This window comes from Plecotus auritus (assembly GCF_963455305.1).
Source record: "Plecotus auritus genome assembly, chromosome: 4".
Taxonomy (NCBI): domain Eukaryota; kingdom Metazoa; phylum Chordata; class Mammalia; order Chiroptera; family Vespertilionidae; genus Plecotus; species Plecotus auritus.
In genome coordinates, this window is record NC_137775.1 from 110,748,376 (window position 1) to 110,765,439 (window position 17,064).

Sequence of the window (17,064 nt, forward strand, 5' to 3'; positions counted from 1 at the left end):
CTCTCCTATTGCTAAATTTTGATATTTTGTTTTCAGAAAGTCACACCAAACCAGAGACAATTGGAATAATCTGGAAAGTGGGATTGTTTTCATGGAACCAAGGGAAGGAAAGACTCCCACAGGTGCCTGCGCTGAGGCCCTCTGGGGGTGGGTCAGAGAAAGGCCTGGATTAAATCTCCAGGCTGAAGAAACCAGATTTCATCTTTGATGAGTAAAGACTGGTTTATAAAGAGAAACTCCCACTATTTTCCACATGCAGTCCTGAGGAGCCCTGGCACTATGGATGCTTTGAGTCTGACAACTCTTTGTTATGGGACTGTCCATTTGTGCATCCTAGGAAGTTTAGCAGCATGACTGGCCTCTACCCACTGGATGCCAGGAATACCCCACACCTCCCACCCAGTGGCACTTTTCATTCTTTTTATGGCTAATTAATGTTCCATTGCATATATGCACCACTTTTTTTTTTAAAGTGGTATTTAAATTGATTTTAGAAAGAGAGAGGAAGGGAGAGGGAGAGAGACAGAAACATTAATGAGAGAGAACATGCCCCCCACTGGTGATCGGCCCGAAACCCGGGAATCAAACCGGCATCCTCTTGGTACCTGGGTCAATGCTCAACCACTAGACCACACTAGCCGGGTGCAACACTTCTTCTTTATCCGTTCATCTATTGATGGACACTTAGGTTGCTTCCGTATCTTAGCTATTGTAAATAATGCTGCAATGAACATAAGGGTGCATGTATCTTTTTGAATTAGTGTTTTTGTTTGCTTCAGAAGTGTAATTGTTAGGTGGTATGGCTGCTCTACTTTTACTTTTTTGAGAAATCTCCATACTGTTTTCCATAGTGGTTGTACCAGTTTATAATCCCATCACCAGTGCACGAGTTTCCTTTCTCCACATCCTCCTCAGCACTTATTTGTTGATTTTTGCATCAGAGTCATTAGGATTGGTTGTTCACAAGTCTGTCTCTTCTACTGCTTCCTTGAAGGCAGGGACTGTATCTTAATTTCTTCAAATATACAGAGACTAGTACAGTGTCTGGCAGAGTGTGGGTGCTGATGTCTTGCTTTTAGAGTAAATGAATGAACAGATTGTGTAGAGGTAGATGGAAGAGATGTTAGGAACCAGATGTCAGAAACATTTTGATTAATTGGTGTGTGGCATTCTAAGAAAAAACCCCACATGCTTGATAGCAAGGCTTCAACTAGTTTTATCCCAACTTTATTTATTTAATAGACTTATACCATTGTGTAAATTTAGGGTGTGGAATGTGCTGGTTTGATACACTTACATATTGCAATATGATTACTACTGTAGCATTGGCTAACACCTCCATCAAATCACATAATTACCATTTCTTTTTTATGATGAGAACATTTAAGATTTATTCTCTGCCTGACCAGTGTGGCCTAGTGGTTGAGCATCAACCTGTGAACCAGGAGGTCACGGTTTGATTCCTGGTCAGGGCATGTGCCCGAGTTGTGGGCTTGATCCCCAGTAGGTGTTGTATAGGAGTCAGCTGATTGATGATTCTCTCTCATCATTGATGTTTCTATCTTTCCCTCTCCCTTCCTCTCTGAAATCAATTAAAATATATTAAAAATTTATTCTCATAGCAACTTTCATGTATATTATACAATATTGTCATCTAAAATCACAAAGCTGTGCATTGGACCCCAGAACTTATTCATGTTTAACTGGAAGTTTGTACTCTTTCATCACTCTCTCTCTATTCCCAGAACCCCCAGCCCTGGTAACCACCATTCTACTCTCTCTTTCCTACAAGTTTTATTTTTTAAATTCCATATGTAAGTGATATTATACAGTATTTGTCTTTCTCTGTCTGACTTACTTCACTTAGCATAATGCTATGAAGTTCCAGTTATGTGGTTGCAAATGGCAGGATTTCCTTTTTTCTCATGGCTGAATAATATTCCAATGCACATACCACATTTAAGGCTTCCATACCTTGGCTATTGTGAATTATGCTGCAATAAACATGGGAATGCAGATATCTCCTTGAGATCCTGTTTTCATTTACTTTGGAAATATACTCAGAAGTGAGATTGCTGGGTCATAAAGTAGCTCTATTTTTAATTTTTTGAGGACCTTCCATAGTGGCTGAATTAATTTACATTCCCAATAACAGTGCATGAGGGTTCCCCTTTCTCCACATTTTCATCAACACTTATCTCTTATCTTTTAGGTAATAGCCATTCCAACAGGTGTGTGGTGATATCTCATTGCGGTTTTGATTTGCATTTTCCTGATGATTCCTCATGTTGAGCACCTTTTCATATACCTGTTGGCCGTTTGTACTATGTCTTCTCTGGAAAAATGTCTATTTAGTTTCTCCGCCCATTTTTAAATCTTCTTAAATGTCTATCTAGTTTCTCTGCTTTTTTGTTATTGAGTTGTTTAAGTTCTTTACATGTTTTCAATAATTAACCCCTTATCAGATATATGATTTGCAAATATTTTCTTCCCTTCTGTAAGGTGCCTTTGCACTGTTGTTTCTTTTGCTGTGTAGCCTTGTAGTCTGATGTAGCCCTTCAATGAGCTCCCTATAAGATGGCCACATAGCCGGGGTATTGGATGATCAAATGGGGCAAGAGTCCTTCTATGGTATCACAGGCCACTTAGGGCAAAGACAGCTGAGAGTGGTGTGGGTTACCTTGGCTGCAGGACATAGGGCCTGTGTGGTCTCCCAGTTTAATGCTCTATTATCACTGTCTTTAAGTTCTTAAATTCTGAACAAGGGACTGCACATTATCATTGTTTTATGCTGGGCTCTGCAATTGATGTAGCTTGGCTTTAGAAGGTCAAGGTCTAGACCTGACTTTAGAAGGCCAAGGAGGGATAGGGCAAGGGGACAGGGTGGAGGGCAGTCAGGCCAGCCCAAAGCAGGGAGCGAAGGTAGAAAAGACGGGTTGATAACATTAAGGGGTGAGGCTGAATTGCAGGGGGACCTAGGTTAGGGATCAGAAGAGAGACGCAGGCACGTTGGAGGCAGCTGCAGAAAGGTAACAGGTAATTGAGGCCAAAGTCTCAGATGCCTGATTCTGGCCACAGCCCTGCCACCTCCTCTTCCTTGTTTACAGTTGGCTCTTTCAGCCCCTTCCCCCTACCAAAGACTGTTGCACCGGGGCTGGTCTCTCTGAGAGCAAATGCCCACCTACTTTTACTGAGCCAGGTGTGGAGGGAGGTTGGGGACATTTGCATGATCAGGCACCAGAAGGCAGGAAGCCCTGGGGCTGTCTGCAACCAGCACCACGAAATGCAAGAGCACCCAAGCCTCTGAAGTTGTGCCCGGGGAGCTTCTTGTCCAGCTTAGGCTGTTGTTCATCCTCATCCTCCTCATCATCAGCAGCATCATTATTTTTTTGCTAAAGGCTGTGGGGTTTCATAAATAGCAAGAAAGAGAAGACATATATTATCATACATTATCCACTTCAGTGAGGGATGGATGAGGCCCAGGCAAGCAGCTCAGATAACAGCCAGAGGGAGAATCAAGACCTTAGGTCCGGGTGGGGCTGGGCTGAGAGAACATAAGGAGGCGGGCTTCGAGAGCCCTGATTCTGCGGGATCAGCACCAGACTTCACATGGCAGCTTCCATCCTGTTCTGTTTCATTTGCTCCCTGCTAGGATTCGGTACAGTCTTGTGTTACAAGTTTCCACCCCTGTGAGCTGTGCCTTGTGTTTTTGTCAAAGGCAGGTGACCCTGCAGGCAGGGAACCTAAAGGAGGTGATGCTTAAGGGATAAACAGAGGCCACTGGTCAGTTCTTCTCTACATTTAAGAGGGTCCTTTTCAGCACCTGACCACTCATGGAGGCCCAGGCACCGCTGTGCCAGGAACCCTGTGCACGTGGTCTTGCTGAAATCCTAAAGATGACCGTGCAATTGGCACCATCCCTGTGGCTGCACAGCGCTTCAGTGGCAGAATCAGGATCTGTACCTGGGTCTCTCTGGTCCCCCATCCTGCAGCCATCCCTGCTTCTCTGTGAGGGGAGAGTGGACAGCTTCCTCTACAAGAGGTGAGTCCTGAGCCCCCTTCATCGCTGTAGGCAGCCCTTCAAAGTCAGTTTCTGGAAAGGAGCTTTTGTGTTTATGCAGGATGGTGCATGAGAAAAAGGCCCATTATGCTAGTAGAAGGTGCCCACACGTTTGCGTATACGTATCTATAAAAAAATCTTCAAATATTTGCCAGCGTGAGAAACATTTAAACCTCTAGAGAATTTTTATGAGTTTATTTGAGCAAAACTGTTGACAATTGCCAGGAAGCCAAATCTCAACTGATTGAGATAATTCTCCAGAGAATGGCAGCTTTGCACCTTATTTTATACATTAAAATTAAAAGAGAAGAGGAAAGTGAGTTACATGAAGCTACAATGCAGGCCTTCCCTGAGCTAGTCAGGCTAGCATGTGGCCCCTCTTTGTCCACATATTATACCTTGAGTATATCTTTTACCATCTCAGTGACATAATAACTTATCCTAGAAGGCAGGGCCCAAGTCTAAAATACTAGCTCTTTGGTAAGTAAGGATTTGACATTTTTTTTGCACCGAAATAGGTGCTTAATCTCTGATTTTAAGCTATGGAATCTGTCCAGGATAAACCCAGATTCCACACACAGAAGGCCTCCTCTTAAAGCTCCCAGTCCCCATTCGGAGTGAGGGTCTCCCCAAAAGAGAGGGCAGCCCAAGGGCCCCTCACCAGCTGGGGTTTGGCAGGGCACTGGAAGGGACACTGGCAGCTTCTGCTCAGGGGAAGTTTCCTTGCTCATGAGAGTGGGTTGGAGTCCCAGCGGGTTCCCCCTGAGGGACGGTGCTGACTTGCTTGTCACTAGCACAATGGCCTCTGCCTAGCATGGGGATGCGGGTCCCTTAGCAGGATGCCTTTGCTTTGGACACAATTCAAGGATTCTAGAATTGTAGGAACAAATGAGCCAGTGTCCTCCCTGGCTTTGGAGATTTATGAGCACTCAGGGTAGAAAAGGCTTTCAAAAAAAAAATACATTTTTAATGATTTCAGAGAGGAAGGGAAAGGCAGAGAGCGATAGAAACATCAATGATGAGAGAGAATAATTGATCGGTTGCCTCCTGCACGAGCCTACACTGGGGATCAAGCCCACAACTCAGGCATGTGCCCTGACTGGGAATCTAACCCTGACCTCCTGGTTCATAGGTGGACACTCAAGCACTGAGCCACACCGGCTGGGCAGAAAAGGCTTTTTTTGTGTGTGTGTGCCATGAGGCTCTGACTCCTGCCCAGTGACGCAAGGTCCTGGCTATGCTTCCCCTCTATGGTCATGTGTCAACATAAGAAACATTCAAACCTGTGAATAATTTTTGTGAGTTTATTTGAGCCACACTGATTACAATTACCAGGAAGCAAACTTGTGGGATCCCTTAACACGACCCGTGTGGTTCAGGGCCCACTCAAGGTCTGGTTTCTGGAGGAGGCCGCACACTAAAATGAAGAGAGAGACTAGAAAAGAGTTAATTTTGGAAAATGGGGGGCCAGGCGGGAGTCAACCTCTAGTGGGAAGACTACCGCTAGGCTCTGGCCTTGCTATCCCTTTTATTGAGGCTATGGGATACACCCATTACCCTTAAGCAGCTTTGGGAAACATCCATAGCCCTTAAGCAGGTAATAAGCAGATTATCATATCAGTAAGGATTTACATGAGTACAAGATGGGGAAGTTGCCTCAGTTACCATTGTCTCAATTAGATAGGGAGTGGTTGGCTCTGACCTTTCAGAGCTTCAAGGTTGACCAGCCTCTTTCTATTAGTGAGACAATGATTGATTTCCGGCATCTCCCCCGTTTCTTTCTTCTAAAAAATCTTGCATCTGCAGATCAGAAATAAACACCCAATTTCAAAGTCCAAGAGTTCTAAGTCTAAGTTTCAATGTCCAAAAGTTCTGAGTCCAAAACTTCTTCATGTGTTCATGTTGGCAATGATATCTGGATGCTGGACAAATGGTGGCGACGCAGGTCCGACCGTCTCTGGTTTGGTCCTGGGCAACCTGCAGCGACACATAGCTGCTGACTGCTGGCATGGCAAGACGTTGTCAGCGTCTTCCATGTCTGGACTGTTTCTCCTCTTGTCTTCATGGCTGGAGCATTACTGCTAATTCCTCTCTGTTGCAGGAATCCACATGGTCTTGGAGTTGTTTTCTGAAAACTTACATATCTCAACCAAAATTAATAAAGGAATTTTTTCTATAAATTTTACTTGGGCTCCTTCTAATTTTTTGCCCAAACAATTTTCCTCTGATTTATTTTGATACCATGTGTGTTTTTCATGGCTGTCTTGCTGATAGCATTACAAATGAAAATTAGTTTCCAAAAGAAAAAATTTTTTCTAGGTATAATTTACTTACAGGACATTTTTTTTTCTTACATGGTTTTTTCCACTATCCCCCTTTTTAATTATTAGGAGGCTTTTGGAAAACTTTTTATAAATTTTGGTTAATACTTTAGGAACAGCCTCTTGTACAATTAAATTTTCTTCAATACTGTCAAATTTAATACTTTAACAACAATTTTAGTTTACTCTGTAAAAATTAATGGAAAGGATTATATGCATCCTTGAGAAAGCCCTGAGCACTTCTAGATTTAGGTTAGATTTAGATATAGGGCAGTCACCATCAGCCACTTCTCTGTTGCTTGGGTCTCAATATGAGCTGGGCCAAGTCTCTTGTTTGTAGCTGGATCTCAATCTGAGCTGAGCATGGGAAGCGCAAAGCAGCCATGGGGCAGGAGACCTCCTTCAGAAGGCCACCATGAGGCTTCAACTTCAGCATGAACTGAAAACTCAAGCAACAGCTATGGGCAATTGGATTGTGAGGAGAGGGTCCCTCTTTGCAAATAAGGCAAGAAAGGCCAATATAGGATGCTCAAGTGCCTTCCCAGTGAGGCTTTCCACACAGTGGAAGGGATTAAATCCTTTCATGTCCTTTTAAATTGCTGCTAAACATAAAAAAATTAGATTTTTAAGTTTGTTTGGATTAATTGTACAAAATGCTATTGTAAAATATCAAAAATTATAATGACATTGTAGAATAATACCATGCAATTTCAAGTATATTAGAAATGTTTTAAAAGGATTTCCTTTAAGAAGAGAGAATAATTTTCTTGTATTACTCTGGGCCCTTGGAGTTTTACAAGAATTATCTCTGTTAAGGCCTTGAAATTTTAACAACCATCAAACAAATATTTATATCCATATATGATTTACTAGTTTTTGCATCAGCCATTCATACGCAAACTTGTTATCTACTTCCTGCTGGTTATTTGCCTTAGGGCGGGAATTTCAAAAAGGGGCTGCTTAAAATGCCTTGGGAAACTAGCTTTAATTTGTCTCCTGGTTCATCTTTGCCATCTTTAAAGCTAAACATCTCTAGGGTTTTTATTCTGTACACAGAAAAGTGTCAAGCCCAGCTCAAAAACTATGTGCACTCGTTTTTAAACTGGCCTTTTCACTTTACATGAGCACAGAAATCCCCGATGCATCATGAATTTGTAAAAGCTTTAAGTCATTAGCTGGAAAAAGGAAAGATGGCGAATATGAGGCCTCTTATGGTGGCTTTCTTGGGGAGTGGCGTCCATATTGGATTGCCAAGTGTCTCTCCCTTCCCCCACATCCTGCTTACTTTAGGGGAAGTTTCCGCAACAGATCTGGCCACACATGCTTAATAGATAAAGACAGATCTCAAATTTTTTCTCTTTTTCGCTTTCTGAAGTAATAACTAGCATCCAATTTGGCCAAGATCAGAATTTCCCTGGGCATTCTTTTATAATTTTTAAAGAAAACTTTAAATAATCTCATTGCAGGAAAGCAGATAGCTTTGCCCTCTCCTGTCACCATTGAATTTCTCCACACCAGAGGCTGTTTTAGGAGTGGAGTTTCATTTCTTATTACAGATTTTAAATTCCAAATACAAACTAAGATTTTAATTTGAACAAGAAACCACATTCTTTAAGCATACAAACCAGGAAAAATACCATGTAAGGATATTCTTTGCTCTAAGCCAATGGCAATTCAAATTCAAACTGTACATTCTCTGCACCTCTCCCAGGAGCAAGTAGTGATATTCTTCTAAAAAATCTTGCATCTTTCTTTTCCTATTTATAGCCTCACCTTGCTGAACATAAGGTAGAAGTAGTATCTGAGCAATTCTTTGTCCTGGAGTAATTTGCATAATATGATTACATTCTAGTATAACTTTAACTTCTCCTTCATACTCTGAATCAATGACTCCAGGCAGGACAGTTAGTCCTTTTAGAGTGTTTCTACTCCTCTCTAAGATTAATCCTAAAGTTCCTAGTGGCACAGGTCCCCAAATTCCTGTAGGAATAGCTTGCTGAGCCATATCGGGCGTCAAAGTGACTGCTATAGTGCTGTTAAGATCCAGGCCTGCGCTTCCTGGAGTTGCTCGGATGAGAGAATCCACTGTGGGCCTTGGAGGGCAGATTTCCCCTATTGATGACGGGGCTGGGGGGTACCCCTTTGGCTGTTTCCCGGCAACTGACCATGCCATCTATCTGGATCTAGCAGCTGCCCATTTCTATGAAATTTTGATTTACAAGAACTGGCCTGGTGGTTCCCTTTCTGACATCTAGGACACCGAGAAATGCTTAAATCTTGAGGCGGAGTGTTCACGCCTCTTCCTAGAGTGTTACCTTGTGTCCTTCTCGGTTGCCTACATTCCTTTTGGAAATGTCCTATTTTTCCACACTTATAACACCTCTTATTTCTACCTGTTACCACAGCAGCGAGTAAATTTGCTTGAAAAGTGCCTGATCCCACATTCTGACATGCTTGAATCATCTCTGTAATGGTACTATCTCTTCTCAGAGGTGTCAGGCATTTTTTACAATCAGCATTGGCATTCTCGTAAGCTAATTGCTGAATTGAAATATCTCCTGCTGCCTCATGTTGAATCTGTCGTCTCACTGCTGGAGTGAGACGAGCCACAAAATCAGAAAATGACTCTGTAGGTCCCTGCATACATTTACTAAAAGCTCCCTCAGGGTCCCCTTTTGTTGGTAAAGCATACCAGGCTTTCCTTCCACAAAGTCGTATTTGCTCATATGCCTATTGCACATAATGTAACTGATTTTGTACATCCATATACTGTCCCAGTCCTGCCAGCATTTCATAAGTTATTTGAGCATTCGGCCCTCCGTTTGCACGGGCTTGCTCTTGACATTTCTCTAAGTATTCTCCCTTCCATAGTAAATAATCTCCTCCATGCAGAGTTGCACGAGCCAGAGTATACCAATCAGAAGGAGTTAAGAATGCATCAGAAATGTTATTCATGATTTCTCCTGTAAAAGGAGCCGTTGGACCATTTTGAACAATGCTTTCTCGTAAAGCTTTTATCATTTTAAAATCAATTTTTTCATGGCTTCTTATTATCTGATTTGGGTACTGTGGGTCAGCAAGCCTTTCTTCCACCAACATGTCCTTTATTCCTTCTCTGATGACTTTCTGTAGAGAGGATTCTATTGGTGAATTAAATGTTTCAGGATTAGGACATGGAGGTGGAGGGGACCATAAAGGCCATTCCTCCAATTTTTCTTCCTGCTCTTCTCTGGGAGGAGCGGAGGGAACCAGGGGAGGAAGCTCCTCCTCAGCCTCTCTAAAAGGCTCTAGCAAACGAACTATTATGTTCCCCATGGGAAAACAGTTTTTTGTTTTTACCAACTTTTTGCCAAATACTCAAGATCTAAAACCAAGGGTTATGTTAAACAAAAATTATAAAGGAATACTTTCTGAAAATTCTAATAATAAAATTTACTTTATATTTATAACCTGATTCTTCCCCTTTAGCCTGGCTGAAAAAGACGTTCCCACCCTACTTACAGTTCGCGACTCTGCAGCTGGTCGTGGGCTTTTGTGTGAATTTCCCTCACCTTTTTCTGGTGAATTTCCACACATTTTCTCGGTGTAACTTTTTTCCTTCCTTCGCTCTTAGGCGAAAAATACCTTCTCCTCCAGAAGTCCCGCGTTGAAGGCACCAGATGTGGGATCCCTTAACACGACCCGCGTGGTTCAGGGCCCACTCAGGGTCCGGTTTCTGGAGGAGGCTGCACACTAAAATGAAGAGAGAGACTAGAAAAGAGTTAATTTTGGAAAATGGGGGGCCAGGCGGGAGTCAACCTCTAGTGGGAAGACTACCGCTAGGCTCTGGCCTTGCTATCCCTTTTATTGAGGCTATGGGATACACCCATTACCCTTAAGCAGCTTTGGGAAACACCCATAGCCCTTAAGCAGGTAATAATCGGATTATCATATCAGTAAGGATTTACATGATTACAAGATGGGGAAGTTGCCTCAGTTACCATTGTCTCATAGGGAGTGGTTGGCTCTGACCTTTCAGAGCTTCAAGGTTGACCAGCCTCTTTCTATTAGTGAGACAATGATTGGTTTCCGGCACAAACTCTAAATGTATTGAGATAATGCTCCAGAGAATGGCATTTCCCACTTAATTTTATACATTTCAATTAAAAGAGAAGATGCAAGTGGGTTACTTGAAATCCATTGGTGATAGATAAGGGAGATAGGAGAAAGCAAAAGGGAGGAGGAACCTCTGGAATTGGATGAAAAGTACAATGACAATTAACATGGTAACAATAACAATGAGAGGATTTATGGTCTCCACCCTGGTGCATGGGTTGTGCCTTGAGGGGTCTAGAGGAAGGGGAGTTACCTGACGTTGTATTGTAGGTGCAAAAGACAATAGACAGGCTTAATTAAGGTAAAGATTGACCTTTGTCAGGGAAGATTCTAGCGTAGGACATATCTGCTATAAGCTGCTTTTAGTGAAAAAGTTTCATTTCATGAAGCAGGGAGGGAACCGGCAGAGGAGGGCAATGGGGGGTGGGGAAAGGTGGACATCAGTACATAATCTCAACAATAAAGATTTAAAAAAAAAGTGTTCATTTCAGACCGTTTGTGGTTTGTAGGTCTGAGTTTGCAAGGCCACCACGCAGGCCTTCCCTGAGCTGCTCAGGTTGGCATGTGGCCCCTTTTCATCCACACATGAATGAGTACCGTCTCCTGCAAACTCAAGGCTCAACTTTAAGTACTTCTCTCTTACTTTTGCCTTCAGGTCTGGCCACATGCTCTGGTCGGAAGAAGACTCATCAATCTAGTTTTTAGGGCAGAACCTAATTGGTTTCCACAAATTCTATTCTGAGCACCCAAATTCAACCCCCCGTGCCATCAGGCAGAAAACGGCGAGGCTAATCTGCAGGATGTGGAGTCCCAGAGGAATTCTGTGCCACCTTCCTTCCAGCAAGTGTTCCTTCCCAGGTAATGGAGTGACAGGAAAGCCTAATTCTATTCGGAACAGGCAAAGGGACCCGGCATTGCCCCAGGAGTTAGGTCAAGCTGGGTAATGTTTAAAGAGACCTGCTCCCTGGGACATCCTCAGGTGAGAAGTAAGGAGATGCAGACACACCAGACCCAGTCCTGACTTCAGGGTTTGCCATCTAGTTGGGGAGGTTAGGCAGTTACAAAGAACACGCAGAGTATACCTGTCGGATGGGGGCTTCCCGTGCGAGGAAACGTCCCCTATTTGAGAAAGGGTTGTGGACACACGTGGGACAGGTCTTGCAGTAGGTGGGGTGGGAGTGACCGCATACACTGCAGTGCGGGCTGAGCGGCAGGGGGAGGGAGGAAGGGGAGACCGCTGGCCCCGGGGGCTCCAGGAAGGGTGCGGAGGGGTTCCCGGGGCAGCCCTTGGAAGCGGGGATCAAGACACTGGGTGGGGACGGCCTGGGGGTGGGGGGCCCTTAGAGGCCACATCTCTACTGGTCTAGGGGCTCTGACAGTCCCCCAGTCCGAGTTCAAGGCCTGGTGCGCACGCATCAGGGCGTGTGCTCTCTGTTGGTCTGAGCACAGCTCCCTTCTCATTGGCTGTTAGAGGCAGATTGTCTATTGGCTGCGAGGATGCTCTAAGCCCCGCCTTCCCTACTCTAGACTGCGAACAGCGTCACCTCCTGCGCGGTAGCGCGGCTTCGGGGAGTTTGGAAACCCTTCTGTTCTGGTTTCCTATTCACCCAGCAAATGTGAATGCCTGTCCCCTGTGGGCAGGCACTATGCCAGGGACTGACTTTTCCTGCATGGTAGGGACAGACATATATCCCTCACCCTTGGGAATATAGCACCAACCTTCTAAATTCCTCTCATCTGTTGCTATTGCCTTCAAACCATGTCACCCTTTATGAATTCAGCAATGGATTGGGAGTTTGTACCTCGGGAGTATCTCTAGCTATTACATTTCTTTATTTCATTCAGTCCTATGTCTAGCCTCGGCTTCTTTTACTGCATTTCCCATTATTTATGGCTTTAAACATTTCTGGAACTAGGGGTATCCCCAATGTTGGTTTTATTTTCTTCTTGAAATTGCTGTGGCATATGAATTCCTTCTTTTAAGACTGTGCTCTCCAATTTTCGGGAATGCGTTTCCAGTTTGCTGAGGCTTCCTAACAGAGTGTCTGGCTGGGATGTGTCTGCATCAGTTCTGATACAGTAACGGGACACCCTGAACCCTATTCACAGTCAAAACAAACACAGACTTTACAACTTAGAGGAGGGGTCCTTTAGCTTTCCCTCTTAGATCTGGGTTATATTTCGAATTTTAAAGTCAGATTATAATCTGTAAACTCGCTGCACCACTTCACTGAAATCTGCATTCCTGCTGTCATTAAGGTTTGTATAATGAATTTTTAGTTCTTTACTTTTATGTTTAGTTGTAAAATATATATATAAATGCACATTAAACATATAAGGTTGGTTGCATGATCAATTAGAAAACAAACATATCTTCAAATCAAAGAGTAGCTCATGGTCCCAGAAGCACCCCCAATTACCTAATAATGACCCCCCCTTCTTTCTTTCTCACTCTGCAAGGGACCCATGTAATGGCTCATGTGAAAATCACTTACTTGCATTTCTTTAAACTAGTATTTTGCCATCTATGTATGCATCCCTAAAGGCTTCGCCTGTTTTGAATTTTATATAAATAAAATCCTACTGAAGGTATGTTTTCATATCTTGCATATTTTGCTCAATTTAGTTGTGAGTAATTTGTTGTGATGTAATGTATTGTTCTCCTCTGGGAATTTGCAACAATTAATGTCCATTCTGCCAGAGGCTTGTCCCGGGTATTAGGCTTGTTTGGGAGATTGTGAACAATGTTTCTACCACCCTTTTTGTACATGTGAGCTGGTGACTCTGTACCTGCGTGCATACTTTAGGATGCAATGGGGCAGCCATAAGCTACATGTCTGTCTGACTAGTTCATGCATATTTTTCTTTTCTTTTTTTTTAAAGATATTTTATTAATTTTTTACAGAGAGGAAGGGAGAAGGATAGAGAGTTAGAAACATCGATGAGAGAGAAATATTGATCAGCTGCCTCCTGCACACCCCCTACTGGGGATGTACCCGCAACCAAGATACATGCCCTTGACTGGAATCAAACCTGGGACCCTTCAGTCCGCAGGCCAACGCTCTATCCACTGAGCCAAACCGGTTAGGGCCATGCATGTTTTTCAAAGTGGTTCTTGTATGTGTCTTCCCAATGAATCAGCAGGCCTGTGTCTCACAGGCCGGTTGGGGCTGGACGGAGCTAACATCTCTGTGGATGCTCAGTCAAGGTGGGCTGTGACATGGGCTGACTCCAGTTCAGAACTGGGATATCTGGTTCCTGAATTGTGTCCCTGAAACGAGACAGGGAGAAAATGGGCTGGAGGCAGTGGAGCTGTAGGAAACCCCCCACCTACCTTCTAATTCTGTGTTTTGGGGGGATGAAATAGCATGATTCTAACCAATTGACTCAAACAGCAGGTGGCATGGAGTACCCACAGTGCCTGACATATGGGAGATATTAGTAGATATTTGTTTAATAATCCTATATAATAAAGAGGTGATATGCAAATTAACCCTCACTCTGTAATGCCGTCACAAGATGGCTGCTTGCACAGCGGGGACAGGGCAGCGGGGGCGGGGCGGGGTCCGGGAGCCCGGAGGCAGAGCATCAGGGCTGCACTCCAGGACTTGGTGTAGTCTTGCAGCATGGAGGCCAGGCCTGGCGGGACTCCGGGACTCAGGGCGGTCCCATGGCGTGGCGAGGGGGCGGGCGGAGGGGGAGGGGCCCCGGGTCTCGGGTGATTTCGAGCGACGGGTCACTAGTGCATTAATAATTTTCAAAGAATTGTGTGAAAAATTTAATTTTTTCTAGTTTCTCCTGAAGAAAACTCTGTAGCCACTAGGTGGCGGTGTTGCTCACATCTAGATGGCTTATAAGGGGGAATTCAGATGTGGCATCAGGCATTTGAAATAAAATTCAATCTTGTTTCAATTCTGTCTTTGAACTCGTTAATCATTGAGTGTTTTTTTTAGGGAAATATAGAAAACTTTATTTTATGATTCTTCAACAGAAAAATCATTTACATATTGTCAAAATTGTTTTATATATTTAGTTACACAATTGTTTCAAATGTGGGTAAATATGTCTTTAACTGCAAAATTTCAGAGACAGGATGTGCTTTTTCTTGATAAAAGTCTCGCTCAGTAAGAAGTTCCACATCGAGGACTCGGGCAACATGGGCTTTCAATCTTCCTTCAATCCAAACAGTTCCTGGTTTACTGGTATGTGCAGGGCAGCTCTCCACGTTGGTAGGTTGGTGAGGGATGATGAAGGATAGGACATCCAGTCACTTCAGGTGTCAGGGATGTACTCTTATTTTCAAAACTAGTCAACGCCACAAAGTAGTGTGTTGGGATTGGAACACTGCTGTTAACGACATATTCTGTAATTTCCCTTGCATCATCAAAATGACCATTGTAGTTATAATCAAATACTAGTCCACTAACGACATTTACTCCATTTCCTTCTATGGCATGTTCTAGGAGAAGAACACTGTGGAAGTAATCCCATATTTTTTTGAATGCTTCATACATAGGAACCTAATTACTTATAATGAAAGCATCCTATTGACTATCAGAAGTCTTACTGTACACAGGAGGATAGAGGAAGCCGTGGGTGATACTCTTTGTGGTAAATTGAAGGAACATTTTTGGCTCTCAGAAGGAGCAACCCTGACAGCAGTCCTCAGACAGTCTGGGTAAGTGGGAGGAAGAGGTGAAGTGTCTTCCGGTTTGGGGACTGTATATGAGCTCCACATGGGCATCTTGGTAGCTTTTCAAACTCCACTGACATATTCCTTGTGATAAAGGAGACAGTGTTCCTTGTTCTTCTGCAGAACTCTGGGCCCTCCACATGGCAAGTTTAATTTCTCTGTCGCTGTCATTTCATTGTGAGGGAGATTTAGCATTTGATTCCCCTGTTCATACATTAGAATTTTTTGGTAGCTCAGTGCATAAACAATCTAGAGTATGCATGGCCAAAGAAACAGTAAAGCCACAAACTGGAAACGTGGACACTTCTGCACGGGATGGCTCACGAAAAGGCACCTTCAGAAGATGGTTTAAGCTACCATGGGTACTGTTGTTTGGTGCTGGTTGGATGTGTAGAAGATCACACATTAGGTTATAGACTTTAATATGGTCAAATGGTTCAACTTCAGTCTTCTCTTTAAAACTGAGTCCTTGTGCCAGAAAGATAGACTCCATGGCCTTAAACTTACTGTCAAAACCACGATCACCTAAGTCAGTCATTTTATGGCCCAACTGGATGTAAATGAATGTCAAGTCAGTTTACCTTGCTGCTCAAAAGTGGTCTTTTACTGTCAGAATCTGGCAATCTCCTTTTTTGATTGCATCTGGTGGATCTGAGTCTCTTAGAGACCCAATTCCCTCTGCCAGACCCTTCGCAACCCTCTCCCCAAGCCCCTCTGGGCTCTGTCTCCCTGGGTGACCCTCCTCTTTCCCAGCAGCCTCAGAGTAGGCTTTTCTCTTCTGTGGGAAATCAGATGTCACGCTACTCTGCCTTTTTTTTTAAAAAAAAAATTCAAAATCTATTTGATTATTTGCAAATATAGCTAAAGCCACAGGTTCCTGTTTTCTACGGGGAAAATGAACATACAAACCTAGAGATGACTTTGAGATGTTGACATAGAGATAGGAAAATAACCCCAAATTCATCTCTTTATCACTATCTTGGTATCATTATAAATTGTCATTATAGTAAAACTGACATTTCCCCCTCATGTGTATAGTTCTGTGAGATTTAATACATATATAGAGTCATGAAACCAACACCATGATCAGGATGAGGAACATATCATTACCTTCAAAACGCTCCCTGTGCTAGTACTCCCTTTTTAGTCATGCCGAAATGTTGCTGTACAACATGGTGCCTATACTTAACAACTAAGAACACACACCATTCTGCTGCTTCCTTTGCCATAGAGTTTCTAATTTGGATCACTCTTCTCCTTGGGCAATGGGTCATTTTTATTTAGCTATTTTCAAGATTTTTTTCTTTAGTCTTTAGCAGCTTGATTACGATATGTCTGGGCTTGTAGGTTGTTGTGTTAGCCTCCTTTGGGTTCACTGAGCTACTTGAGTTTGCAGGTTTATGTCTTTGCGAAGTTTTCAACCTCATTTCTTTACACACAAACAAAAGTCATTGTTCTGGTATCTTTTTTTTTTTTAAAATATATTTTATTGATATTTTACAGAGAGGAAGGAAGAGGGATAGAGAGCTAGAAACATCGATGAGAGAGAAACATCGATCAGCTGCCTCCTGCACACCTCCCACTGGGGATGTGCCCGCAACTAATGTACATGCCCTTGACTGGAATCGAACCCGGGACCCTTCAGTCCGCAGGCCGATGCTCTATCCACTGAGCCAAACCGGTTTTGGCTGTTCTGGTATCTTTTATATGCCTCTCCAGATATTCTTTCCACCTTTCTCTGGCCTTCTGTGTCCCCCAGATGGGTGTCTCGTATGGATCACATCACAAGGCTCTCTTGTCCTATGACTTCCTTCCTGTTGGGTTTGGCCAGTAGGGAAACTTAGCAAGATCTTAGAGGAGGGTAGTTTGGGCATTTACTCCCCAGGCCCTCTCAC